The sequence below is a fragment of the Ornithorhynchus anatinus genome, chromosome X2, assembly GCF_004115215.2.
Source record: "Ornithorhynchus anatinus isolate Pmale09 chromosome X2, mOrnAna1.pri.v4, whole genome shotgun sequence".
NCBI classification, from domain to species: Eukaryota; Metazoa; Chordata; class Mammalia; order Monotremata; family Ornithorhynchidae; genus Ornithorhynchus; species Ornithorhynchus anatinus.
The window spans coordinates 2461294-2488298 of record NC_041750.1 but is presented as its reverse complement, the minus strand read 5'-3'; the positions used below and the strand labels follow the sequence as shown (position 1 = coordinate 2488298).

Below are 27005 nucleotides of genomic sequence, written 5' to 3'. Positions count from 1 at the left end.
CAGCGTCTGTGTGAGTGTGGGTGTTGCGGTGGGGAGGGGGCGTCCCCCCCATCCCAGTCATCCCCCACCCCCGGGAAGCCCCGGGTCCGCCCCGGCCCCTGCCCCTACCCCTTGCGACCTCCCCGGACGGCGAGGGGCGAGCCGGCCCGGCCTCGGGAGGCCCAAGACCCTGGGTTCCGATCCCGCTTCTTCTCGGCCGCGTGACCTTGGCCAAGTCACTGCCCTGGGCCGCACTTACCTCCTCGGGAAGGTGGGGAGTAGGACCGTGAGCCCCACGAGGGGTAACCTGATTACTTCTATCGACCTCAGGGCGTAGAACGGTGCTCGGCCTGGAGGAAGCGCTTGACAAATGCCGGGATCGGGATGATCTGTTATTATTACTCGAATAAAGACGGCGCCCCAAGCCCCCGGCTAGCCCAGTCCCGCTACCCACCCCTGACCTCCCACCGGACCAGTTTGGCCGCCTCCCGACCCCCCGGCCTCCCAGCCGGGCCGGTCGGGCCGGCCCCCTGCCTCCCCATCTCCCACCCCGCCGGGGCCCTCACTCCCCAGGGTCCCCTTCCCCTGAATCGGTACCCTCTTGCCCCCTCTCCCCCCCCGGGGTCTGGGCCCCTGGACCCTCGGGGCCGGAAAGAAGCCGGCAGGCCCTCCCGGAGCCCACCGGAGGCCCGAGCCCAAGGTGCCCAGGCCGGAGGCAGGCCGAGAAGGCCCCGGGGGCGGCGGGAGGAGAGGGTGACCGGCTCCTGAGCGGGGTCCGGCCTGGCGGTCTCACTTCCCAAACCCCGAACCCAAGGTCCAGCCTCGCATTCCCTGAGACGGCCGGTCCGTCCGGGCCAGTTCCCCCCTCCGTGGCTGTCCTCCACGGGCCGGCCCCGGCCGCCCTCCTCCGTAAGATGGACGGAAGGCCTCGGCAAGAAGGAGAAGCCGCGGGGCCTAGTGGAAAGGGCACGAGGCTGGGAGTCAGGAGGCCGGGCTTCTGAGTCCAGATCCGCCACTTTCCTGCCCACGGCCTGCTTTCCTTCTCTGAGCCCCACTTTCCTCCTCTATGAAATGGGATTTAGATGCCCAGTCTCCCTCCCCCTGTAGACTACAAGCCCCACGGACGAGACTGCATTTGGTTTTTTGGTTTTCAGTTTTTTGGTTTTTTTAATGCTACCTGCGAAGCGCTTACTATGTGTCAGATACTGTCCTAACTGCTGAGGTAGATACAAGATAATCAGTTGGACATAATCCCTGTTCCACACGGGACTCTCAGTCTAAATTGGAGGGAGGAGGATTTAATCCCAAATTACGGATGAGGTGACCAAGGGACAGAGAAGTTAAGTGACTTGCCCAAGGTCACACAAAAGGCAAGTGGAGGAGCCAGAGGCAGCTCCTCTAATCCCCAGGCCTACGCTCTTTCCACCAAGCCACACTGCCGTGTCTGCCTCAAAGTGATCTGATTGTATCCGGTGCCTAACCCAGCGCTTAGCCCGATGTTTGACACGTAAGAGGCGTTTCACGTATACTCCCCACCATTATTATTAGGGGTACTGAGAGAAGCTTGGCCGATGATTATTATTATGATGGTATTGGTTAAGCGCTTACTAGGTGCCAAGCGCTGGGATAGATACGAGGTGATCGGGTTGTCCCGTGTGGGGCTCACTGTCTTCATCCCCATTTTACAGAGGAGCTAACTGAGACCCAGAGAAACGAAGTGGCTTGCCCAAGGTGACACATTCATTCATTCATTCAATAGTATTTATTGAGCGCTTACTATGTGCAGAGCACTGTACTAAGCGCTTGGGATGAACAAGTCGGCAACAGATAGAGACAGTCCCTGCCGTTTGACGGGCTTACGGTCTAATCGGGGGAGACGGACAGACAAGAACAATGGCACTAAACAGCGTCATGGGGAAGAACATCTCGTAAAAACCGATGGCAACTAAATAGAATCGAGGCGATGTACAATTCATTAACAAAATAAATAGAGTAACGAAAATATATACAGTTGAGCGGACGAGTACAGTGCTGTGGGGATGGGAAGGGAGAGGTGGAGGAGCAGAGGGAAAAGGGGAAAATGAGGCTTTAGCTGCGGAGAGGTAAAGGGGGGATGGCAGAGGGAGTAGAGGGGGAAGAGGAGCTCAGTCTGAGAACACCTCTTGGAGGAGGTGATTTTTAAGTAAGGTTTTGAAGAGGGAAAGAGAATCGGTTTGGTGGAGGTGAGGAGGGAGGGCATTCCAGGACCGCGGGAGGACGTGACCCAGGGGTCGACGGCGGGATAGGCGAGACCGAGGGACGGTGAGGAGGTGGGCGGCGGAGGAGCGGAGCGTGCGGGGTGGGCGGTAGAAAGAGAGAAGGGAGGAGAGGTAGGAAGGGGCAAGGTGATGGAGAGCCTCGAAGCCTAGAGTGAGGAGTTTTTGTTTGGAGCGGAGGTCGATAGGCAACCACTGGAGTTGTTTAAGAAGGGGAGTGACATGCCCAGATCGTTTCTGCGGGAAGATGAGCCGGGCAGCGGAGTGAAGAATAGACCGGAGCGGGGCGAGAGAGGAGGAAGGGAGGTCAGAGAGAAGGCTGACACAGTAGTCTAGCCGGGATATAACGAGAGCCCGTAATAGTAAGGTAGCCGTTTGGGTGGAGAGGAAAGGGCGGATCTTGGCGATAGCAGACAAGTGGTGGAGCCGGGATTAGAACCCACATCCTCCGACTCCCAAGCCCGTGCTCTTGCCTCTAAGCCACGCTGCTACTCTAAGCATGGTTGGATGCTGGTAAGGAGCTTCCAGGATATGCGATGGACAGGTAGGAAGATTTAGGAATACACAATAATAGGATAGGACCCTTCATCCCAACTTTAGGATACAAGTTCACACTCGAGACACGGGCTTCCTTCCCACCCCACCCCACCATTCCTCTCAAACAGCAAGTGGGAGGGCATTTCCAGCCAACTCCGCTCAGGAACTTAAGGAGGGGAAAGTGAGTTACTCCAGAACAGTTATCTGGTCAATGGGGCCACCTTGAGAAACACCGTGGCCTAGTGGAAAGCATGGGCCCGGGACTCAGATGATCTGGTTTCTAATCCCAGCTCTACCAACTGTGTGACCTTGGGCAAATCACCTCACTTTTCTGTGCCACGGTTTCTTCATCTGTAAAATGGGGATTCAATATCTGGTCTCCTACCCAGGCAGGACCCCCCATGTGGGACACAGACTGTCCAACTTGATTATCTTGCCTCTACCCCAAAGCTTAGTACGGGGCTTGGTACGTACCAAGGGCCTAATGAATACCGCCATTTTTACGTCTGCAAGACCGACATCGACAAGACTCCCCGACAGCTATTCTCCACCGGTTTCCATGGCCGTGCTCAGCCTCCTCCTCGATGAAGGAAAGTGGAAGGCCCTTCTCTTTTTCCTAGATTAGCTATTTATGTATTTATATCCATCCTCAGCCCTTCTGTCTATTCAATTACTGATTCCGATCGTTCATCCTGGCATATGTGCACGCTACCTGTTTTCACCTTGTTCTCCCTCCTGCTCCCCTTGAATGTAAATCATTTTTGTCTATAATAATAGTAATAATAATGAGAAGAAGAATGGTGTTTGTTAAGCGCTTACTATGTGCTATGAGTTTCCCAAAATTCGACTGTAAACTCCCTGAAGGCAAGGGGCACTGATCTCACTTCTGAGATGCAGCACAGCCTAGTGAAAAGAGCAAGGGCTGGAAGTCAGAGGTCCCGGGTCCACTACTTGCCAAATGTGTGACTTTGGGCAAGTCACTTCACTTCTCTGTGCCTCAGTTTCATCATCTGCAAAATGGGGATTCGATACCTGGCCTCCCTCCTATTGAGACTGTGAGCCCCATGTGGGACCTGTTCATCTTCTATCTTCCCCAGCGATTAGTACAGCGCTTGACACATAGTAAGCACTCAACAAATACCACAATTCTTGTTGTTGTTGCTATTATTAATAAGGTGGGAGATCCACACCATCCCCATTCCCTCCCTCTGAAACTGATTCTTCACCTTGCATCTCTTCCCATCCTCCTCCATGTGCCCTTGGATTCTTGAAGGCTGCCAGATAACCAGTCAAAGCTTCTTCCCTGCAGGAAACCCATTTCCCCCTGGCTGGATTCCTGTATTTACTGAGCAGCTGCCGTCTTCCTCAGACCCTAAGCTCCGAGAGGGTGGGGACCGTGTCATTGGCTTCTGTTGTTCAATCAATCCATCAACCGGTGGTATTTATGAGCGCTTACTGCGGGCAGAGCACTCTACTAAGCACAAGGGAGAGTTCAAGACAATTGAGGCAGTAGACACGATCCCTGCCCTCAAGGATCTTGCAGTTAAATGCCCAGGACTTGCAGGCTGTTAAGCGGTCAGTAGATGCTACTGATCGCGGGAGAGTTCTGAAGTTCCTACCGAGCTGGGCCATCGGCCCGTATGTTCTGCAGGAGACCGGTCGGTCCTTATGCATTATTATCTGTTGCCAAATTGTACATTCCAAGCGGTTAGTATAGTGCTCTGCCCATAGTAAGCGCTCAATAAATACTATCGAATGAAAGCTCAAAAATGGTCCCCGAGGAAACAGACACTTGATGTTCTCGTCAGAGCCTGGTTTTGGTCTCCCAGAACCTGCTAAGTGGCTGCCCTTGTCTGGATCACTGGGAACCTGATGAGGCATAGGGTCTCTCTCCGACCTGATTACCTTGAATTCATTCAATAGTATTTATTGAGCGCTTACTATGTGCAGAGCACCGTCCTAACTGCTTGAATGTACAGTTCGGCAAGAGAATTGACCCCAGCCAGTTCTCGGTAGAGTGCTTGGCACACCCAGTGGGCACTTTACTCACTATTATCACTACTACTATTATTATCATTATTGACAATAGTGATAATGACAATGATAATCAGGGTCTGGGGGTGCTAAGTCTGCCTACATGAAATGTTTCTGACCTAATTAAAGAACTTGTATGTCACTAAGTGCCTAGTACAGTGCTTGGCACAAAGTGAGCACTCTGCGAATACTATCGTCATCAGTACCGCCCTCAATTATTACTAATGACATCGATGATGATGTTATTGATTATAATAATCCACAACGATGGTAATGATAATAATCGTAATAAAGGACCTCGGGCAGTGGAGTGACAGCCCGGCTCCGTGGGCTGCCGGGGACTGCCCGCCCCATGATCCTCACAGCTTCTCTTCCATGAAGAACCTGTCTCCCCCTCTAGACTGAAAGCTCGTTGTGGGCAGGGAACGTGTCTGTTTATTGCTATATCGTACTCTCCCAACCACTCAGTACAGTGCTCCGCGCACGGTGAGCGCTCAGTAAATACAACCGATGGAAGGACTGACTCCTTACCTCAGATAAGGAGGAAACACCCTGAAAGGTGATTTGATCCGGAGCAACTTGCAAATAGAAAGCGTTCTCCGTGAGTCGAGGGGGATGGGATCGTGGGTGGAATTCGTCCCGAGCGAGGGCAAGAGCTGGGTGAATCGTTCAGGCCGAGGTCTGGGCCTCCTCCTTCTCGGGCTCCATCAGAGGGACGATGTTGATTGTTATTGACGGAGAACGGGCTGGGGCCATGGCGAGGCATCGCGACACCTGCGAATGCCACAGAAGCTCGGCTGGAGTTAAAGATAAATGATGGGGACAGCTGTCTCTCTATTTTTATGTATTTTCCTGATGATGATGATAATAATAGTAACAGCTTGCGTTCTTGTAGAGCTTTAATTATTCAAAAGCTTTCCAACCAATTCTCTCCTTTCATTCAGTCATTCAATTGTATTTATTGAGCGCTTCCTCTGAGGAAAGCGCTGTACTAAGCGCTTGGGAGAGTGCACTAGAACAACCAACACACAGACACATTCCCTGCCCGCAACGACTTTCATAATAGTAATGGTCTTTGTTAAGCGCTTACTATGGGCTAAGCACTGTTTTAAGCACTGAGGTAGGTACATGTGAACCCGGTCAGATACAATCCCTGTCCCACACGGGGCTCACAGTCTAAGTAGGAGGGAGAACAGGTATTTCATTCCCATTTAACACCTGAATAAACTGGGGCAGAGAGAAGTGATGTGACTTGCCCAAAGTCACACAGCAGGCAAATGGCAGAGCTGGGATTAGAGCCCCAGTTCTCTGGCTCCCAGGCCCATGTTCTTTTTTGTGCTAAGCCACACTGTTTCTAACCTTCCAGCATCCTCAATTAGTAGGGAGAGGCACATATTATTAGTAATAAAAATAATAATAATAATCCTGGTATTTGTTAAGCTTTTACTATGTGCCAGGCACTGTAACAAGAGCTAGGGAGGATACAAGCAAATCTGGTTGGACACAATCCCTGTCCCGCATGGGGCTCACAGTCTCAATCCCCATTTTACAGATGAGATAACTGAGGCCCAGAGAAGTGAAGTGACTTGCCCTAGGTCACTCAGCAGACAAGTGCCGAAGCCGGGATTAGAACCCACAGTCTTCTGATTCCCAGGCCTGTGCTCTATCCACTAAGCCATGCTGCAGGGGAGGAAACCGAGGCCCAGAGAAGTGACGTGAATTGCCTAAGATCCCACAGCAGACAAGTGGCAGAGCCTGGATTAGAAGCCTGGCCCTTCCGACTCCCAGGCCGATTGCTCTGTCCATTAGGCCGTGGCACAGAGCACACGCTTAAATGAGTATCATAGAAAAGAAAAAGGTGCTTCCTGGGGTGATTTAGGGGCAGGAAGCTCCCTCCACGTGGGGTCGATGGGGCACAGTCAGGGTGACTTAACCCAAACCCCCGACCTGGAATCCCAGCCCTGCACCCAAGGGGGATGGTCTGCCTAGCCAGTCTCCCCCAGGTCCGTTCCCACGCCAGGAGAGGCCCGGCGGGCCGCTTCCCCCTCTCTACTCCTTAAAGGAGCCAGTTCCAGCCGACACACCCCGACGACGATGTCCAGGTAAGCTCCTGACACCACCCCGGGACTCAAAAGGGATCCTTTTTTTGAGCGGGAGGGTCGCTTCCAGCCCTGCTCCCAGAAGATCCAGCATCTGGCTGGGGAAGAAACCCTCAGCCTCCTCCCTGAGAGTGGGTCCCCTCTGAGGGAATGGGGTTCGCAACTGATAGAAGCCACGGGCACCCCTCTTTATAGAAGGACATGAATGTGCTCGTTCCAGATAAAAATAGTACCAGATTCAGAATCTCAAGTCTTTCTTAGCATCCCTAAGCTGAATGAAGAAAGGAACCGATTCTTCCCTCCCCCCCAGCACTGCCAAGTAAATCTGGGAGGGCGCACCCCACATCTTTGCTCATGGGCCAGGGAGAATGGGGGTCACTGTTTACTATATCCCATCCACTAGTACCCCCATTAAGCTTCTTCCACTAAATGGGCTGGTAACAGGATAAACTAAACAATCACTGTCCCTGCCCCGCAGAATTTCACAGTGACTGTACAATACATCCGATCAATCAACGGTATTTATTGAGCACCTACTGAAGGCAAAGCGTTGGAATGAGCACTTGGGAGAGTACAAGAGAAGAAGAAAAAGACAGTCCCTGCCCGCAAGGAGCTGACCATCAGAAAGATTTCAGGAGCGTTTGAAAACGGTGAGGATTGTGGCCCGAAGATTCCGAAGGCAGCCTCTTCACTGAACTCCCTGCCTGCTGTCTCTCACCACTCCAATTCTTACTTTTCTCTGCCGCCCGGATCATTTATCTAAAAAATTGTTCAGTCCACATTTCCCCACTCTTCAAGAACTTCCAGTGGCTGCCTATCGACCTCCACATCAAGTAGAAGCTCCTCATTATTGGCTTCTAAAGCACTTAATCACCTCTCCCCCCTCCTTCCTTACTTTGATGATTTCCAACTACAACCGAGTCCACACACTTTGCTCCTCTAACGCCAAGCTACTCACTGTACCTCAATCTCCTCTACTGCACCGTCGACCCTTTGCCAAGTTTTCCCTCTGTCCTGAAACTCCCTCCCGCTTCACGTATGAAGGATCGCCACTCTCCCCACCTTCAAAACCTTTCTAAAATCACATCCCCTCCAGGAGGCCTTCCCCAGCTATGCCGTCCCAATCAATCGATGGTATTTATTGAGCAGTTACTATATGTTGAGCATTGTACTAAGCGCTTGGGAGAGTCCTAAACTACAGAATTAGCTCCCTTCTGTGTCACTTACACACTCCCTCTCTCCTCTTTAAGCACTTGATATTCACCTTACCCTCTTCCCCACAGCGCTTAGGTTCAGATCCATAATTTATGCTAATAATAATGGTATGTGCCAAGCACCGTTCCAAGCGCTAGCGCTGATATTAATTTCCGTCTCCCCCTCTGGACTGCACGTTCCTCGTGGGCAGGGAACGTGTCTACCGACTCTGTTGGACTGTAGTGTCCCAAGCATTCTGCACACAGTAAGCATTCAATAAATACCATTAATTGAGGAGGGAGTTCCTTGCCGAGCAGAGTTGTGGAGAAGCAGCGTAGCTTAGTGGAAAGAGCCCGGGCTTGGGAGTCAGCGCTCGTGGGTTCTAATCCTGGCTCCAACATTTATCAGCTGTGCGACTTTGGGCCAGTCACTTAACTTCCCTGTGCCTCAGTTACCTCCTCTGTAAAATGGGGTTGAGGCCGTGAGCCCCACGTGGGACAACGGGATGTCCTTGTATCCATCCCGGAGCTTCAAACAGTGCTTGGCACATAGTAAGCGCTTAACAAATACCATCATCATTATTACTGCGAGCAGCGAGTTAAAATACAAACAACGTATTGGAAAGGTTTAAAGTGAGGGGTCGACGGATTCTTGGAGGGGAGGTGTCATTCTGACCCGTATCTCTCTACGGAGAGCCTTCGTCCAAGAAGGCCTCATCCCGAATACAACTCCATTCCTCAATCCACATCTCCCTCAATACCACAGGGAGGCAGCACAGATAATTATTTGTCTTCGGCAGGAATTCCTTGGTTCCCGTAGCTTCCCCCGGCAGTTTTCCACCCGGAAAAGAGCCCACTTCCTCTTACCATTCATTCATTCGTTCATTCACTCATTCAATCGCATTTATTGAGCGCTTGCCGGGTGCCGCGCTCTGTACTAAGCTCTTGGGAAAGTACAGTGCAACAATAAACAGTGACAATCCCGGCCCACAACGAGCTCACGGCCTGGGGGTGGAAGACAGACGTCAATATTAATAAAGGGACATCAATGCAATAAATACAATGTATATACGGAAGTGCCGTGGGGCTGAGAGGACTGTGCTAAACATTTGGGAGAGTATAATGGAGTTAGTAGACCTGATCCCTGCCCTCAACTAGCTGACAAGTAGGGGAGACCGATCCTAAAATAAATTATAGGTAGGAGGAATAGATTGTAAATATATGTCCTTAACAGCTACAGGAAAGTAGCTATTAGAGTAGTGAAAGCAGATAGTAGTAATAATATCAACAGTAATAGTATTAGTAATTATAATATTATCACTATTATTATGTTATTGTATTTACTAAATACCTAAAAATCGCCAAGCGCTGTACTAAGTACTAGAGTTCACACAATAATCAGATTGGACCCAGTCTCTGCCCCAAGTGGGGCCCAGAGTCTAAGAAGAAATGAGGGTCAAGTATAGCTATCTCCATTTTCCAGAGGAGGAAACTGAGATCCAGAGAGGTGAAGTGATTTGTTCAAGATCTCACGGCAAACTACTGGCAAAACTGAGACCCAGACCTAAATCCGTCTCCTAGTCCGATGCTCCTTCCACTGGGTCACAATGCCTCCATCAATCAGTCGATCGATGGCATTTATTGAGCACTTGCTGTGGGCAGAGCCCTGAACTAAGGGCTTGGGAGAGTACAGTAGAACAGAATTGGTAGACATGTTCCCTGCCCACAACGAGCTTACAGTCTAAAGGAGGGAGACAGACATTTAATATAAATTACGGACATGTACGTAAGTGCCGTGGGGCTCAGGGAGGGTTGAGTAAAGGGTGCAAATCCCTGAAATTTCGATTTCTCTCTCTTCCTCTCTCCCTCTCTAAATTTTCCCTTCCCATCCCATCCCTTCCCCTTTATTTTCCTTTCCTGTCCATTTTCATTCCCTTTCCATTTTCCTTCCACTTCTCTTCAGCAGAAAGCTGCTAAGTGAAGTTATTCTTCTCCATTAGGTCTCCTCCAGCAAGCCTCTTCTCTGGACAGCGCCTCCTTTTTTCTCCCTGGGCAAAGCAGTGCTGAGGGATAGGGGGAATTTTCCTGAAATTCCCTCTTCTGCGCCTTTACAGTCGCCAGTGCCACTGAGCCCTGCTGTTGATGCGGAGGAAAGAGCACACGCTTCTTGGACTCAGGAGACGTGGGTTTTGACCTCCACCCCTGGACTCTAAGCTTGTCGTGAGCAAGGAGCATGTCTACTAACTCTGTTGGAATGTGCTCTCAGGCAGTCAGTTGTATTTACTGAGCGCTTACCATGTGTGGAACACTGTACTAAGCCCTTGAGAGAGTTGGCTATGACAATATAAAAGACACGTTCCCTGCGCACAACGAAAAGGAGGTAGGATGACTTATGGGCCGGGCATGGGGCTGGGACTCGGGAGCCCTGGGTTCTCACCCCGACTCCGGCCCGCTGTGTGACGTCGGGCCAGCCACTTAACTTCTCTAGGCCTCAGTGTCCTCATCTGCAAAAGGGGCACAGGATACCAGTTCTCTCTACCTCTTAAATAGTGAGCCCCATGTGGGAGAGGGACTATGTCCAATCCTACGTCCACCTCAGTGCTTCGCGCCAAGCTTGACCCAGAAACTGGGAGAGGGTGGGGGTGGGGGGTGGAAACAGAGAGAGGGGACGGATGAGACATGGATGAGATGAGGGAACTCTCATTCATTCATTCAATCGTATTTATTGAGCGCTTGCTGTATGCAGAGCACTGTACTACCTGCTTGGAAGAGTACAATACCACAATAAAAAGACATATTCCCTGCCCGCAAGGAGCTTACAGTCTAGAGGGAGGGAGACAGACATTAATATAAAAAAAAATGACAGGTACATAAGTGGTGTGGGGCTGGGAAGGGGGAGAACAGAGAGAATAAGTCAGGGTGACGCAGAAACTCTCCCAAAAGCCCCAGTAGCTGCTGCTGATACCCGCCCTCTCCCTTTGCTAGCCAGGAGCAGGGAGACCCCGATTTGTTTAAGGAGGAAAATAAAACTAATAATAATAGCATTTGTTAAGCGCTTACTATGTGCCAAGCACTGTTCTATGTGCTTATCAGGTTGTCCCACGTGGGGCTCACAGTCATAATCCGCATTTTACAGAGGAGGTAACTGAGGCACCGAGAAGTGAAGTGACTTGCCCAAAGTCACACAGCTGACAAGTGGCAGAGCCGGGATTAAAACCCACGACCTCTGACTCCTTTCCACTAAGCCACGCTGCCCCTCTCCGAAAACTCTTTGCCCTTGTGGAGTAGAGAGGATGCCGCTGCCAAGGCCAGAGAGCGTTAAACCGGATTTGTGGGTAGTGGGCGGGAGGAGCAAAGTTGGAGGCCACGGCTCACCCGGGCCCGGATCTCCAGGCTCCGCCGAGGCCTGTTCCGGCTTGGAGCAGCCCAGCCGAGCTTGGCAGCCGCGCTGGCCCTCACACGCGAGCCGTGGAAGGCCGGGAGCCGTCCGGCAACCGACACCACTTCTCCCCCCCTTTCTGACCCTGACGACCCCACCGCGCCCCTTGCACCCACCCCGCTGCTCGCCCTCCCTGGCCAGGGTCGCCCCGCGGGGCCTAAGAGGGAGGCCTGGGGGCGGCTCCCTCCATTCACCCGCCTGGGGTGGGCACGGAGATTTGCAGAGATCGGGTGCCCATTTGCATTCCCCTTGCATGAGGCGTTTAGAATAAAGACAACATTCATGAATTGAAAAGAGGTTCATTCCATTCCTTCCTTCTTTGTCCAAGTCCTGGTGAAGGACATAGGGGTGACAGCGCCCTCCGAGGGTTACACGGCTGCCAAAACGTGGGCCTGGCATTGCCCCCGCCCCTTCGTTGCCCCCGCCGAGGGCTTGGAGAGCCCTTGGTTTAATCCCTGTGGAACCTTATCGCTCCAGCCCAGAAAAGGTCATTCCCTTTACACCCCCTCCTCAGGAGAAGTTGTCCTGACCAAAGGGCAGTCCAGAAACCCAGGGCCCTTCCCTGAAAAGAAGTGACCTCTAATGGGAGAAAGATCCCTCCAAGGGACGATTTTTTTTTAATGGTATTGGTTAATTCATTCATTCATTCATTCAATAGTATTTATTGAGCGCTTACTATGTGCAGAGCACTGTACTAAGCGCTTGGGATGAACAAGTCGGCAACAGATAGAGACAGTCCCTGCCGTTTGATGGGCTTACAGTCTAATCGGGGGAGACGGACAGACAAGAACAATGGCAATAAATAGAGTCAAGGGGAAGAACATCTCGTAAAAACAATGGCGACTAAATAGAATCGAGGCGATGTACAATTCATTAACAAAATAAATAGGGTAACGAAAATATATACAGTTGAGCGGACGAGTACAGTGCTGTGGGGATGGGAAGGGAGAGGTGGAGGAGCAGAGGGAAAAGGGGAAAAAGAGGGTTAAGCTGCGGAGAGGTAAAGGGGGGATGGCAGAGGGAGTAGAGGAAGAAGAGGAGCTCAGTCTGGGAACGCCTCTTGGAGGAGGTGAGTTTTAAGTAGGGTTTTGAAGAGGGAAAGAGAATCAGTTTGGCGGAGGTGAGGAGGGAGGTTAAGCACCTACTATATGCCAGGCACTGTACTAAGCATTGGGGTAGATACAACATAATCAGGTTGGACACAGTCCCTGTCCCACATGGGGCTCCCAGTCTTAATCCCCATTTTGGAGATGAGGGAACTGAGGCCCAGAGAAGTGAAGTTGACTTGCCCAAAGTCACGCAGCAGGAAAGTGGCAGAGCTGGGATTGTCCATCGATCAATCATATTTGTTGAGCGCTTAATGTGGGCAGAGAGCTATACTAAAGGCTTGGGAGAATCCAATATAACAGAGTCGGTCAGCACGTTCCCTGCCCACAATGAGCTTTCAGTCTAGAGGGGGAGAACGGGCTGGAGTGGGGAGAACCCCGGTCGTCTGACTCCCAGGCCCGTGCTCTTTCCACTAGACCAGGCTACTTCTCACACGGGATCTGTCCCGTGTTCAGCTGGCCTGTGCCCTGTCCCGAATAGATGGCGGTGCTGGTCACCTAAGCGCTCAGTACAGCACTCGGCACACAGTAAACACTCAATAAATATGACTGACTGGCTTGGGGACACTGGATTTTTTGAAACATCCGGTCCTACTGCCGATTGATCGATTGCTAAGGGAGTCAGAAATACCTTGTGGTAGGAGCCCGGGACTGGGAGTCAGGAGACTTGGGTTCTAGTCCCAGCTCTGCTCCTGACCAGCTGTGTGACCTTGGGCAAGTAATGACTTCCATAGGCCTCAGTTTCCTTAACAGTAAAATGGGGTTAAGATGCCCAGTCTCCCTGCTTCTTATACTGAAAACCCAATGTGGGACTGGGATTGCACCCTGATTATCCAGAGTGTACCCATCCCAGTGCTTAGCATGCAGTAAGCCCTTACTACATATCATAATTAACAAATCAAAGAAATAAACGATTTTGCCTCCTTGAGGAGTTTACCATCTAGGATCTGAACCTTCCAAGAACAGAAAGGGAGTGTGACGAAAATAGTGACAATTATAATATTTGTTCCGCCTGGCGGACTTTGGCCCTCCCTAGACTTTAAATGAAGCCATTGGCTAAAACTGTCACACTAAAACTAATCTACAAAGGGCTAATAATGATGCTTTAATTCTATGGCAGAGAAATGAATTGGGGTGTGTGTGTGCGCATTCAGAGAGTTGAGTTAGATGGCAGAGGAATAAACTGGTGTGCGGGGGTGGGGGGGAGGTTTGTGTGTTCAGACAGTTGAGTTCTATGGCAGAGGAATAAATTGGGTTGTGTGTGTGTTGTTCAGAGAGTTGAATTTTATGAAGAGGATAAACTGGTTGTTTGTGTGTGTGTGTGTTTGTATGTTCAGAGGGTTGAGTTGTCTCAAGGTTCTCCAACCTGAAGGTGAAATATACACCCCGATTTGTCAATAGACCTTGAGCAGCTGCAACAACCAGGAGGGAGGGAGAGGAGGTGGGAGACTCCAGCCCTCCATTTCCCTTTGACCCATTGGCTCCTAAGAGCCAAGTTTAGAGGACACGGTGTTTTCTGCGCACAAAGCCACAGTGCCGGGAGGGTGGCCACTGTCCTTTCAGCCCTTAAGCCAACAGTGAGGAAGAAGCAAGCCACCAGAGCACGCAGCCTGGTCACCCACCAAGACAGAGAAGAGGACCGTGTTCCGCCAATGGCTGAAACTCCTCGGCTGAGGACGTGGAGATGTGGAATTTTGCCTACACAAAAGAGAAAATTGGGGGAGAAATCTGATCCGGCCTGGAAGAAATTTCACTCTCAGCCCAGAGCAGAGACAAGGACATTTTGAACTTTGCTTGTGCGACACCTCCTCCTAGCCTGGAAATCCCTCCCCCTTCATTATGCCCGACCACCACTCACCCTACCTTCAAAGCCTTATTAAAGTCATATCTCCAAGAAGCCTTCCCCGATATAGCCCTCTTTTCCCCGGTTCCCTCTCCCTTCTGTGTCCTCTATGCACTTGGATCTGTGACCTTTGGGAATCTGACAATAATAACTAATAACAATAATGATGATGGTATTTGTTAGGCACTCACAATGTGCCAAGCACTGTTCTAAGCTCTGGGGTGGATATAAGGTCATCACGTTGTCCCACGTGGGGTTCATAGTCTTAATCCCCATTTTACAGATGAGGGAACTGAGGCCCACAGAAGTTAAATGACTTGCTCAAAGTCACACAGTCGATAAGCGGAGGAGCCAGAATAAGAACCCAAGATCTCTGACTGCCAAACCCCCGCTCTTTCCACTAAGCCACGTTGCTGCTCAACCCATGGCATGTATGTACATATCTATAAATTCCATATTATAAACTATGTATTTCTATTAATCTCTGTCCCCCCACCAGACTGTAAGCTCATTGGGGGAAAGGAACATTATCTGCCACTTAAGCGTTTAGTCCAGTGCTACGCACAGAGTAAGTGCCCAATAAATACCACCGATTGATTGACTGACCCTTCAAAGGTCAGAGTGGTCTGAAAGTCAACCACCACCGTATACCTAAAGATGAGCTCTTGACCAGGACAATCTAAAGTATGTGAGTCTCTGGGGTTTCCACTCGCTCCTCCTAAGTGCGGGAAATAATCTTAGACCCAGGGAGAAAGTGTGGAAAGAGTAATAGTAATAGTATCTATCAAGTGCTTACCGTTATTTATTTATATTGATGCCTGTTTACTTGTTTTGACGTCTGTCTCCCCCCTTCTAAACTGTAAGCCTGAAGTGGACAGGGATTGTCTCTCTTTATTGCTGAAATATACTTTCCAAGCATGTAGTATAGTGCTCTGCACACAGTGAGAGCTCAATAAATATGATTGATTGAATGAATGAATGAATGAATGAATGAATACTGTAGTAAATGCTGGAGAAGTAGCATGGCCTAATGGGCAAGGGACTTAAATTCTAATCTCAGCTTTGACACCTGCCTGCTGTGGGACCTTGGACCAGTCACTTCATTTCTCTGGGCCTCGGTTACCTCATCTGCAAAATGGGGATTCAGTGCCTGTTCTCCCTCCTCCTTAAACTGGAAGCCCCATGTGGGACAGGGACTGTGTCCAACCTGATTAACTTGTACTTATCCCAGGGCTTAGAGCAGTGCTTGGCACAGCGTAGCGTTTAACACATAGTCAGCGCTTAACAAATATCCTTAAAAAATACACAGATGGGAATTAGACACAGTCCTGTCCTTCGGGTGGCTCGAGGAGACCCAGGTTTTAATCTCAGCTCTGTCCGGGGTCTGCTCTATTATCTTAGGCAAATCACTTAGTCTTTTCGTGCTTTAGTCTCCACATCCTTAAAATGGGATAACCACACCTGCCTCTCCCTTCCCCAAGGGGTACACTGTGAGGATGAAATGGAATAAGAAATGAGAAAGAACTTTGGGAAAAAATAAAAGGGTTCTAAGAATTCAAGACGTCATTATTAGAATTCTTTGAGCGACTTAACACGTGTGAGGTCACTGTGGGCAGGGAATGTAACTGTTATATTGTTATAATATTCTCTCCCAAGCACTTAGTACAATGCTCTGCTCAATAAATACCACTGATGGATTATTTAGTCAACACTCTGGTTGATACTATAATAAAGATAAGCACATTTGATCAAATAAAGATATAGCCCCTGCTCTCAGGGTGTTTGCATTCCAAGAGAGATAATACTGAAGCAAACAAGCATAAAGGAAGGGACATTTTTCAACCCACTAGGCAAAACCAAAAATCTTTGCCACAGACGATGCCAAGAGTCAATCTCCAAGAAACCATATTTCCAATCACCTTTTTCTCCAGTTTCTGCTGCCCTAACTATTTTTTGGTTCCTGGTTTCACCATTTGCAAAGAGGATTTTGCTTTTGTTTTGTATTTTCACAAACAAACAAATTTCAGGCCACACTGCAGAGGCACCATCTGCTTAAACTCCTTTACTCTGATTAGCCTGGTTTGGTCCATCAGGTGGGGGACAGAGGTCTGATGAGAGCTGTGGGTTTTGACATTCTGTCGGGAGATTAATTTTGTGCTGCATTTTGTACATTATGTCCAGAGAGCGGAAGAGGGTGAGGAAGGCCTCTTCTGTGCAATTAAAATGCAGAAAAATGGACAGACGTGTGCCTGCTGGACCCTAGCACAGTGGAAAGCTTCCAAATTGACACCCTGAGGAAGCCTGTTATTTGAAACAACTTTGCAGATAGCGACAGGCCCGCATCCCAATTCTGGGAACAATTCATGGTGGGCCGGCTGTCGAAAAAAGTTGATTTCATTGAGTTTCCTTCCTGGCCCAAATCGTCTGGCGTATGGGCCGGTGGAGGCGTTTTGTGGGTGGGTAAATATGCGGGGCTCATCTGCGGGAGTAGTTGAAGGGTCAAATCCTGTCTGGCCCAGGCTGGCGAGAAGCAAGAATTCTCTCTCTCCTGAGGTGGGCGATCCCTTTCCTTTTCCATGTCAGACCTCAGCCCCTTAGCTGACACTGCTAACTGAAGGAAGCAGATGAATTCTGCTGACTCTGCCCAGGCCTGGGGGGCAGAGGACCTGGGTTCTAATCCCGGCTCCGCCGACTGTCTGCTTGGTGACCTTGGGCAAGTCATTTAACTTCTCGGGGCTGTCAGTTTACTCATCTGTAAAATGGGCATTAAGACTGTGAGCTCCACGTGGGACAACCTGATCACTTTGTATCCTCCTCAGCACTTAGAACAGTGTTTTGCACATAGTAAGCACTTAACAGATGCCATGATTATTATTATTAAGGTTGTGAACCCCATGTGGGACAGGGACTGTGTCCAACCGGATGAGCTTGTCTCCACCCCAGCACCTAGAACAGTGCCTGGCACACAGTAAGCACTTAACAAATACCCTAAAAAAAACCCCAAAAACCTGTCCTCTCTCCTACGTAGACTGTGACCCCCGTGTGGTATGGAGACTGTGTCTGAGCTGATTAACTTGTATCCACCCCAGTGCTTAGAACAGTGCTTGATACATATCTACTCCAGCACTTAGTACAGTGCCTGGCACATAGTAAGCATTTAACAAATTTCAAAATAATAATTATTATTATAGTAAGCACTTGTCAAATACCACAGTAACTATTATTTTTATTACTGACATGGAGATTGTAGGGATGGCGAGGCCGGGGTGGGTGGAGGTGACTCAATGTCCAGCTAGCTGAAGGTCCCCTCAGTTTGAAAACTCCTTTTAAGCTTCCCCAGTGTGAACAGTTGTGTCATGGATTCCCTCCCCTCAAGAGGTGGTGGTTTCCCCTCCGATTCCACAACAGTCGCTCCACGGAACCGCCTCCCGGAACAAGGATGCGCAAGAGAATGGGCAACTTCCGATGTTAGGGAAACAGGAGGGTTCGGAGAATAAATTCAATGATTTTGCCTCTCTTGTTTCTCTCTCATTGCCTTAGGTTTCATTTCAACTTCTTGCTTTCTAGAGACGCTTCCCAAAATACACGTGGCAGTTTCTAAAAATGTCCCGGCAAACTCCAGCATGGGTTTTATTTAAGCGTGTGCCTTGTAAAGAGCTCGGAGGCTTTTTTTCAGAAATCTCCGAGGAAACGGTTCGAATGTAGATGTGCCCGGGGAAGTTGAGCCCGCCGGTCCCAAAAGAAATCCGAGAAAACCAGTGATTCCACCTGGAGGGACCGGTGCTAGAAGGTGAGATGAGAGGCCTGTGTGTGTGTGCCTGCATCATGATCATCATCATTATTATTGTTATTGTCATTATTATTATTATAGCACTATTTTATTGTATTTAAGTACTTACTATATGTTTTGCTCCGTTCTATATGCGAGGATAGATACAAGATAATCAGGTCCCACATGGGGCTCGGGAATTGAATCCCCATTTTACAGATGAGGGAGCTGGGGCACAGAGAAGCTAAGTGACTTGACCAGGGTCACACAGCAGGCACGAAGCAGAATCAGTACATCATCCTGCACACAGTAAGTGCTCAATAGCTACTATTAAAAAAAAATGGAATTTGTTATGTGCTTACTCTGTGTCAGGCACTATACTGTGCGCTGGGGTAGGTAGAAGCTAATCAGGTTAGACGAAGCTAATGTCCCACGCGGGCTCACCGTCTTAATCTCCATTTTAAAGATGAGGTAACTGAGGCCCTGAGAAGTAAAGTGACTTGCCCAAGGTAAGGCAGACATATTTATTAAGCGCTTATTGTGTGCAGAGCACTGTATTAAGTGCAGGGGAGAGTACAATATGACAATATAACAGACACATTCCCTGACCACAGAGATCTTACAGACTGGAAGTCACCCAGCATGGAAGTGGCAGAGCCGGGATTAGAACCCAGGACCTCTGACCCCCAAGCCCGGGCTCTATCCACATTTTTCACTCTCCCTTTCTCCCTCTCTTTAATTCATTCACCCACCAAGAAGCTAAACGATTTGGCCGAGGATACCAAGTCGGTCAGCAGGAGGGCTGGGACTCGAACCCCGGAGTCCAGATGCACGATTTGGGGGTCCGGTGGTCAAAACGCTCCGCTTTTCTGTCTGCTATGGAGCCACGAGGCGCTTGTCTTCCCCAGCAGGGCCTTGTAAATTCCCGGTATCCTCGGGGCCGCTATAAAAATAGCCTGCGCCTTTCTGAAGAGAAGCTACTACGGCTTCTGATGCAATCTACGCTAGGATTTCTGCTTAAGCATGGAGGGAAGCCAAACAGAAGCAGCTCCAATAGGCCAAAAGGGACCGGGGGTCTGCGCTCTCCAAAAGGGGAGAGAAGCCCGGAGAGAAATGACACAGAGCCGCCCTTCAGGGGGCTACTGCTTAGTACACTCCCTGGCACATAGTAAGCGCTTAACAAATACCATCATTATTATTATTATTAGCAGGTGGCAAACCAGAGCTGGGTTTGAAAATTATAAGGATGGTATTTGTTAAGCATCTACTATGTGCCGAGCACTGAACTAAGCGCTGGGCTAAGTACGAGATCATCAGGTCAGACACAGTCTCTGTCCCACGTGGGGCTCACAGTCTTAATCCCGATTTTACCGATGAGGTAACTGACGCCCAAAGTAGTGAAGTGACTTGCCTAAGGTTACAGAGCACACAGATGGTGAGCCAGGATTAGAACCCAGGTCCTTCTGCCTCCAGCAGCTGTTGATTGTTCCCGCAAATCACTGGCCCAACGACGGTTGGGGTCACTGAATGGGATCAATGGGGTCAGTGAAATGGTAAGCATTTTCAGGGAAGGGGTCAAGTCTTAGCATGAGGAGAAGTAGCATGATCTGGAGGAAAGAGCCCGGGCCTGGGAGTCAGAGGACCTGGGTTCTAATTCTGGCTCGGCCACTTGTTTGCCGGGTCACTTCACTTTTCTGTGCTTCTGTTCCTCATCTGCAATACCTGTTCTTCCTCCTACCCTGAGCCCCCGTGGGACCTGATGATCTCCTATCTACCCCAGTGCTTAGAACAGTGTATGACACATCAGATGCGCTTAACAGATACCACTAGCACTACCACTAGCATTTCTGGAAAAATGCGTGCCATCCAGGCAGCAACTTGACAGATCTAGCAAAGTAAAAAAAATCCAATGGACATGGTCAAGTGGGTGGGAAGGTCTCCGATTAAAGTTGAGGTGTCCAACCCGATTAACTTGTAACTACCTCAGTACTTAGAACGGTGCTTGGCACATAGTAAGTGCTAGGCACATAGTAAGTGCTAAACAAGTACTATAATTATACAAGTACTATAAGTACTATAATCAATATATATTGATTAAAATAAGGTCTCTCTGGTCTGGGAAAAATAGGATATCAGGGAGGCTGCCTTGGGAAACTGGGGAACGTTTTCCGGAACCTCAGGCCGACATGGAAGGCTGCAAGCGGAGGGGCTCAACTCGAACAAGAGGAAACACTTTTTTAAGCAACTGATGGGATTCATTCCCGCAGGAAGGGAGCCGGCAGAAGGTTTCGATGGGTTCGAGAGGGGCTTAGATCAGACGGGGTGTAACGGGTCATTAAGGCGGAAGCCTGGGGTGTTAGAAGGCTCAGAAAAAGGTTTAGCTAGAGCCCCACGATGGGGAAGCGATAACCCTGGGGACGGGGAACGTCTCTCATCGTGAGGATGGCAGGGCAAGAAGGTTCACCGTCTCCCTGTTCCTCCAAGGGTCCTATGGCACCTATTGGAGGCAGAAGAATGGGCTGGATGGATCGATGCTCAGGTCCTGAATCGATCGATCAACCCAGAAGCCGCTTGGCCTAGTGGAGAGAGCCCGGGCCTGGCAGTCGGAAGGACCTGGGTGCCATTTGGCTGCGGTGTGACCTTGGCCAAGTCACTTCACTTCCCAGGGCCTCAGTTCTCTCATCTGTAAAATGGGGATTAAGACTGTGAGCCCTATGTGGGTCAGGGACTGGGAATAATCTGATTAGCTTGTATCTAACCCAGCGCCTAGAACAGTGCCTGGCACATAGTAAGCCCCTAACAAATATCACAATTATTATTCGATTGCTCCCTTAGCTCTTTGCCCCTCCCAGCCCCACAGCACTTATGTACATATCTGTAATTTATTTATTTGCATTGATGCCTGCCTCTCCCCACCAAGACTGTAAGCTTGTGGAGGGCAGGGAATGTATCTACTTATTGTTGTATTGTACTCCCCCCGGCGCTTAGTACAGTGATAATAATAATAATGTTGGTATTTGTTAAGGGCTTACTATGTGCCGAGCACTGTTCTAAGCGCTGGGGTAGACATAGGGGAATCAGGTTGTCCCACGTGGGGCCCACAGTCTTAATCCCCATTTTACAGATGAGGGAACTGAGGCACAGAGAAGTTAAGTGACTTGCCCACAGTCACACAGCCGACAAGTGGCAGAGCTGGGATTCGAACTCATGAGCCCTGACTCCAAAGCCCATGCTCTTTCCACTGAACCACGCTGCTTCTCCAACAGTGCTCTGAACACAGTAAAAGGTGAGGAAATACGATTGAATGAATGAATATTATTCATAAATACCGTTAATTGACTGGTTGACTGTTTCAAATAGGATCATTACAGAAACCCAAATGAAAGCCCGGTAACTTTTCATGAGGGACCGTCATATGCCTCTTTATGTCTGCGCAATAAATACCGTCTTGATTGATTCACCGGGTTTTTCGATCTTCAGTCATATGTTGCCATCGAAAACTAACGTGCAGGAAAAAATGGACAGGGAACCTGCTTACCAACTCTGCTGCACTGGACTCGCCCAAAGTTCTACCCGCCGTCCCCGCCCAATAAATACCATTGATCGATTAATACGGGAGCGGCGGCGATCAGTCGTTCCTACCCCAGGTGATGCACCCAGCAGGCGCAGCGTCACTGGGATGCGTGAGATTTTCAAAGTTTATAATCAAAACTGAATCCATTTGTAAAAGGGATCAACTGGGAGAGTCCCTCCCTTCCCGGGAAAGTGCAATTTGGGGAAACTGATCATTTAAACTTGCAAGGATGTGAAAAGGGGATGGCCTTTTATCCCAGCAGATGGCAGCATTTTCCTAGCAGGAAATTGAGATTATTTAAAAGAAAAAACACCAGCACCCCGAGAAAGTCCTTTCCCAGCCCCAGCCGCGAAACCCAGAAACGACCACTCTGATTAAAATCTACCTGGAAAAATCTGATTAAAATCCCTTAAAATCTGCCTGGAAAAAAGGGTTTGCTTGGCATACAAATCCTTATCGGGTAAATATTGATTAAGTTATCTAAAGCGAGATAAGGAATCACTGCAGCTTTCCTTTAAATCATTAATTTGATCCCACCTTTTCAGGTAGCCGTTGGAGAAGACGAAAGTTTGACCAGAAATGTTTGACTGTCGTCGTGATCATCAACGGTATTTTTCGAGCACTGTACTAGGCAGACAGGGAAGAGACGGAAGAAGTTTGACTCGATTCCTGCCCGCTGGAAGCTTCCATCCTAATGGGGTAATACAGGCAGCTATAAATTGATGAAGATGTTAACAGGTCCCAAATTCATCAAAAGCAGCCTGGCCTACTGAAAGGAGTCTGGGACTGGGAGTCTGAGGACCTGGGTTCTAATTCCCGTTCCACCGCTTGTCTGATGTCTGATCTTGGATATGTCACTTTGCTTCTCTGTGCCTCGCTTCCTCATCTGTAAAATGTTTCCTGTCCTCCCGCCCACTTAAACCATGAGTCCCCTGTGGGACGGGGACTGTGTCTGACCTGATCACCTTGTATCTACCCCAGTGCTTGATACAGAACTTAGCACATAGTACAAGCCCTTAAAATTTACCACAATTCATATTATTTTTTAAATTATCATCATCATCTAAGAGGAAGGGCATTCAAATCAAAATCATCTGGGGGGGAGTGAGGAGGAAGATATTTTGAATTCTTCAGTTGAGAGAGATCTCCTTAGTTTCACTTGATGAGAGAACCTAGATGAATCAGTTTACTCTGGTTTATCTAAGCTTTTTTTTTGATAGCACAAAACTGTACTGCTGTAGTCTAGTAAACAGACTAATAGTAAATAGTAATAGTAACTAGCAAATAGCATCAGACTTCCTATGTGGGACAGACACTGTGTCCAACCTGATAAACGTGTATCCATCCCAGTGCTTAGAACTGTTTTTGACGCATAGTAAGTGATTAACAAGCACAATAACAGTACTGATGCTAATAATAATAATAATAAAACTTCTTACTCTTCTGCCTCCTTTCCATCTACCTTCAAACAAGCCTCCCCTATTCCGGCAAAACCATCACTCTCTCCTCTCCCCTCCAGATAGATACTCAGCCACTGGCCTTCTCCGTTTCTCACTGTCTACAGTAGTGTCCTCCGCTTCCTCTGTGCTAACTTTCTCCTTGACCTATAATTTCACTGAGGCTCCTTCTGTTCATTTCTAGGGCAGTCTTTCTTGACCTATAGATCAATCCATCAGTGGTATTTATTGAGCATTTCCAGGGTGCAGAGCACTAAACTTTAGAGAGGATAGTACAAATTTCCCTTCTTTACTCTTACCCAACATGGAATTGGTTTTCTCAAAAGTCAGCAGGCGTACCACGCTCTCATTAAACCGTTCCCGAGACCATGGATGATGAGGATGATATCGCTTACACCCCTGAACATCAGCTTCAGTGCCTTTAACCAACTGACCCCTCGCTCCTAGCTGACCTCCTCTTCCCTCTATTCTGCCGAGACTCAAGAATCCTCACACTTAGTTCTCGCACTTTCAAGCCATCGTTCCCATAGTCCTGAGGCCTGAAATACACTTTCCCCCTCGGCTTCTGTTGTACTGTATTCTACCAAGTGCTTAGTAGAGGACCCTCTCCACAGAAAGCGCTCGATAAATACCATTGATGGATTGATTTGCAGGATCACCCGCTTCTCTTTCTCTTTCCAAACTTCCTCCCACATGAAGTCTTTCCCGAATAATCTCATTTCCGGGGCATACAGTGTACCCGTATGAAAATGCCGATGATTGAATTTCATTTTACCCATTTATCTGACTTACTGTTCGTGACATCCCTCTCGATGCTAGAACAGAGTGGTGCCCATCGAGCGCCCCTTGTTTACTAAGAACCACACTAGACCCTTGGAAGTCCACGATATAGGGAAAAGACTGTCCTCGAGGAGCTTAACGTTTAACAGGGAAGCCATGGAGACAGAAATGATTTGCAATTAATAGGAAGCAATCCCATGGATACCATCAGTCAATCAATTGATGGTATTTATTGAGGGCTTACTGTGTGCAGAGCATTGCACCAAACACTTGGGACAGGACAATACAAGGGAGTTGATAGACCCACCAATCCCTGCCCATAGAGAACTACAGGGTAGGGATCCAGCTGGAAGAGTAAGAGGGAGGAGTTGGGAAGGGGAGTAAATAAGCGAGTGAAAAACTAGAGTATCTAGTTCAATATTTGCGTTTGTGCTGAGGATGGCTGGGTGTAATGCTGAGGAGCATATTGGGAGGACATAACCTTGGGGGGGTGGGGGTTCAATCAGGGAAGGCTTTTTGGAAGAGATGGAATTTCAGCTGTTTAAAAGGGGAAACAGCATAGCCTAGTGGAAAGAACATGGGCCTGGGAGTCAGGGCTCCTGAGTGCTACTCTGGGGTCTGCCAATTACCTGCTGTGTGACCTTGGGGAAGTCACTTCACTTTTCTGGATCTCAGTTGCTGTCATCTGTAAAATGCAGATAAAATACCTGTTCTCCCTCCTACTTAGACTGTGATCCCCATGTGGGACAGGGACTGCGTCCAACCTGATTAACTTGTACCTACCCCAGGATTTAGGTCAGTGCTTGATACATAGTAAGTGCTTAAATGTAATAATAATAATAATGATAATAATAGGGGAAGGCATTCCGGGCTGCGGGGAAGGGTGTGAGCCATGGTTTGGATGCAAGAACGGAAGAAGCAAAGTGCCCAGGGCAAACTTTGGAGCTGCAGAGAGAACGAACTGGGGAGCAGTTGAGAAGCAGTGTGGCCTAGTGGGTAGGGCCGGGACCTTGAAGTCAGAAGAACCTGGATTCTAGTCCCGGCTCTGCCACTTTTCATTCACTGATTCATTCTGTGTGATCCTAGGCAAATCACTTCACTTCTCTGGGCCTCAGTTACCTCCTCTGTAAATGGGATGAAAACTGTACGCCCCATGTGGGATGGACTGTGAACTATCTAACTAGCTTGAATCTACCCCAGTGCTTAGCACAGTACTCGGCACCTAGTAAGCTCTTAACAAATACCATTTAAAAAAAAAAAACAGTAGCAGGAGAAGAGAGCATAATGTGGGTGGTGATGTAATGTGAGAAATACATGTGGTGATGTGGAAGATGCTATGATGAGGTGGGCTTTGGTTGGATTGATTGACTGATTTTTCCTTTAGCGAGCTGGTTCCAGTCACTGCCCTGATAGAAGCCCGACCGCCGCTCCAGAGGGTGACCAGCGGACCAAATTAAGGCCCCCATGGAAAGAGGGCAAAGCCCCATGGACTGAAAAACGGAGTTTCGGGATCTTTTCCAACGGCCGCCACCTCCGCCGTCAACGAAACACAATGGTGTTCCGGCAAACTTTCCACCTCGGATAAATCTACATAAATCTAGATGCTTTTAGACTGAACGAGTCCGTTTCTACTCCTTAATAACAGCTCTGTAGCTCAACTATCCTCCTCCTCCTCCCAAACCCCTTCCCTGGGTAAGGCCCACTAATAATAACTATGGTATTTGTTGAGCGTTTACTGTGTGCCAGGCACTGTTCATTCATTCAGTCAGCCGTATTTATTGAGCACTTATTGTATGCAGAGCACTGTACTAAGCACTCGGGACAGTACGATAGAACAATAAACAGACCTATTCCCTGTCCACAACAGTGCTTACCCTGTTCTAAGCACTGGGGTAGAGCCAAGATAATTGGGTCAGACACAGTCCCTGACCTTCAATAGTGCTCACAGTCTTAATTCCCATTTTACAAATGAGGAAACCAGGGCACAGAGAAGCAAAGTGACTTGCCCAAGGTCACATGGCAGGCATATGGCGGAGCTGGGATTAGAACTCAGGTCCTTTTGACTCCCTGGCCCGGGCTTTATCTACTAGGCAACGCTGCTTCTCTAGTGGAACTGCCTTTGCAGTCTAGGGAATGGGCTTTGGATCATCATCATCAAGAGTATCTGTTGAGTGCTTATTATGTGAACAGCACTGTCCTAAATGCTTGGGGGAGGACAACCCAAAAGAGTAAGTAGACACATTCCCTTCTCATCCAGGCAGCAACTTGACAGATCTCAGAAAGGTAAAAAAAAATCCAATGGAAATGGTCGAGAGGGTGAGAAGTTCTCCGATTAAAGTTGAGCTGACCATCCTGATTAATTTGTATCTAGCTCAGCACTTAGAACAGTACACGGCACATAGTAAGCGCTAAACAAGTGCCATAATTATTGGTACATTGATTAAAATAAGGTCTCTCTGGTCTGGGAAAGATGGGATCTCAGGGAGGCTGCCTTGGGAAACCGGGGAACGTTCCCTTCAGAGAGCTCAGAAAAAGCCCTTAAGCAGTGTACTAAGATCTGGGGTAAGTACAAGATAATCAGGCCCCCTCATAGGGCTCACAGTCTAAGTAGGATGGAGAGCAGGTATCGGATCCCCATTTTTCAGATGACAGAACCGAGGCACAGAGAAGTTGAGACCCTCCTGAGGTCACCTAGCAGGCGAGTGGCAGAGCTGGGATTAGAACTCAGATCCTCTGACTCCCAGGCCTGGGCTTTCTCCACTAGGCCGCACTGCTTCTGTGCAAGAGCTCTCAAAAAACACAGTGTTTGAGAACCGTGACCACATTTGGGTCTGCGGCTTCCAACTGGGCTGGGGGGAGGAAAGGTGGATGGGTGAGGGGCGGTGTTGAAGTACCACGGGGATAAACGTCCCGGCGAGAGGGCGTAGAAATCCGAAAAGG

At 49.0% G+C, this 27005-nt stretch overlaps 3 long non-coding RNA genes across 4 annotated transcripts; 2 read left to right on the top strand and 1 right to left on the bottom strand.

Annotated features, from left to right (window-relative positions):
• Positions 1-110: 110 nt before the first annotated feature.
• LOC114807419 lies at positions 111-22450 on the bottom strand. The gene is made up of 3 exons (XR_003755504.1): positions 22366-22450; positions 5337-5579; positions 111-341 (listed from the first exon to the last, which is right to left on the bottom strand). It is a non-coding gene; the product is annotated as an uncharacterized LOC114807419 (long non-coding RNA).
• Positions 6550-10398, top strand: LOC103166437. Of its 2 annotated transcripts, none has more exons than XR_484855.2 (3): positions 6550-6907; positions 7383-7554; positions 10098-10398. It is a non-coding gene; the product is annotated as an uncharacterized LOC103166437 (long non-coding RNA). The 2 variants fall into 2 exon arrangements; XR_003755503.1 differs by having other exon boundaries at positions 10064-10398.
• Positions 17976-25677, top strand: LOC114807420. Its single transcript, XR_003755506.2, has 3 exons — positions 17976-18275; positions 22374-22527; positions 25450-25677. It is a non-coding gene; the product is annotated as an uncharacterized LOC114807420 (long non-coding RNA).
• Positions 25678-27005: the final 1328 nt, after the last annotated feature.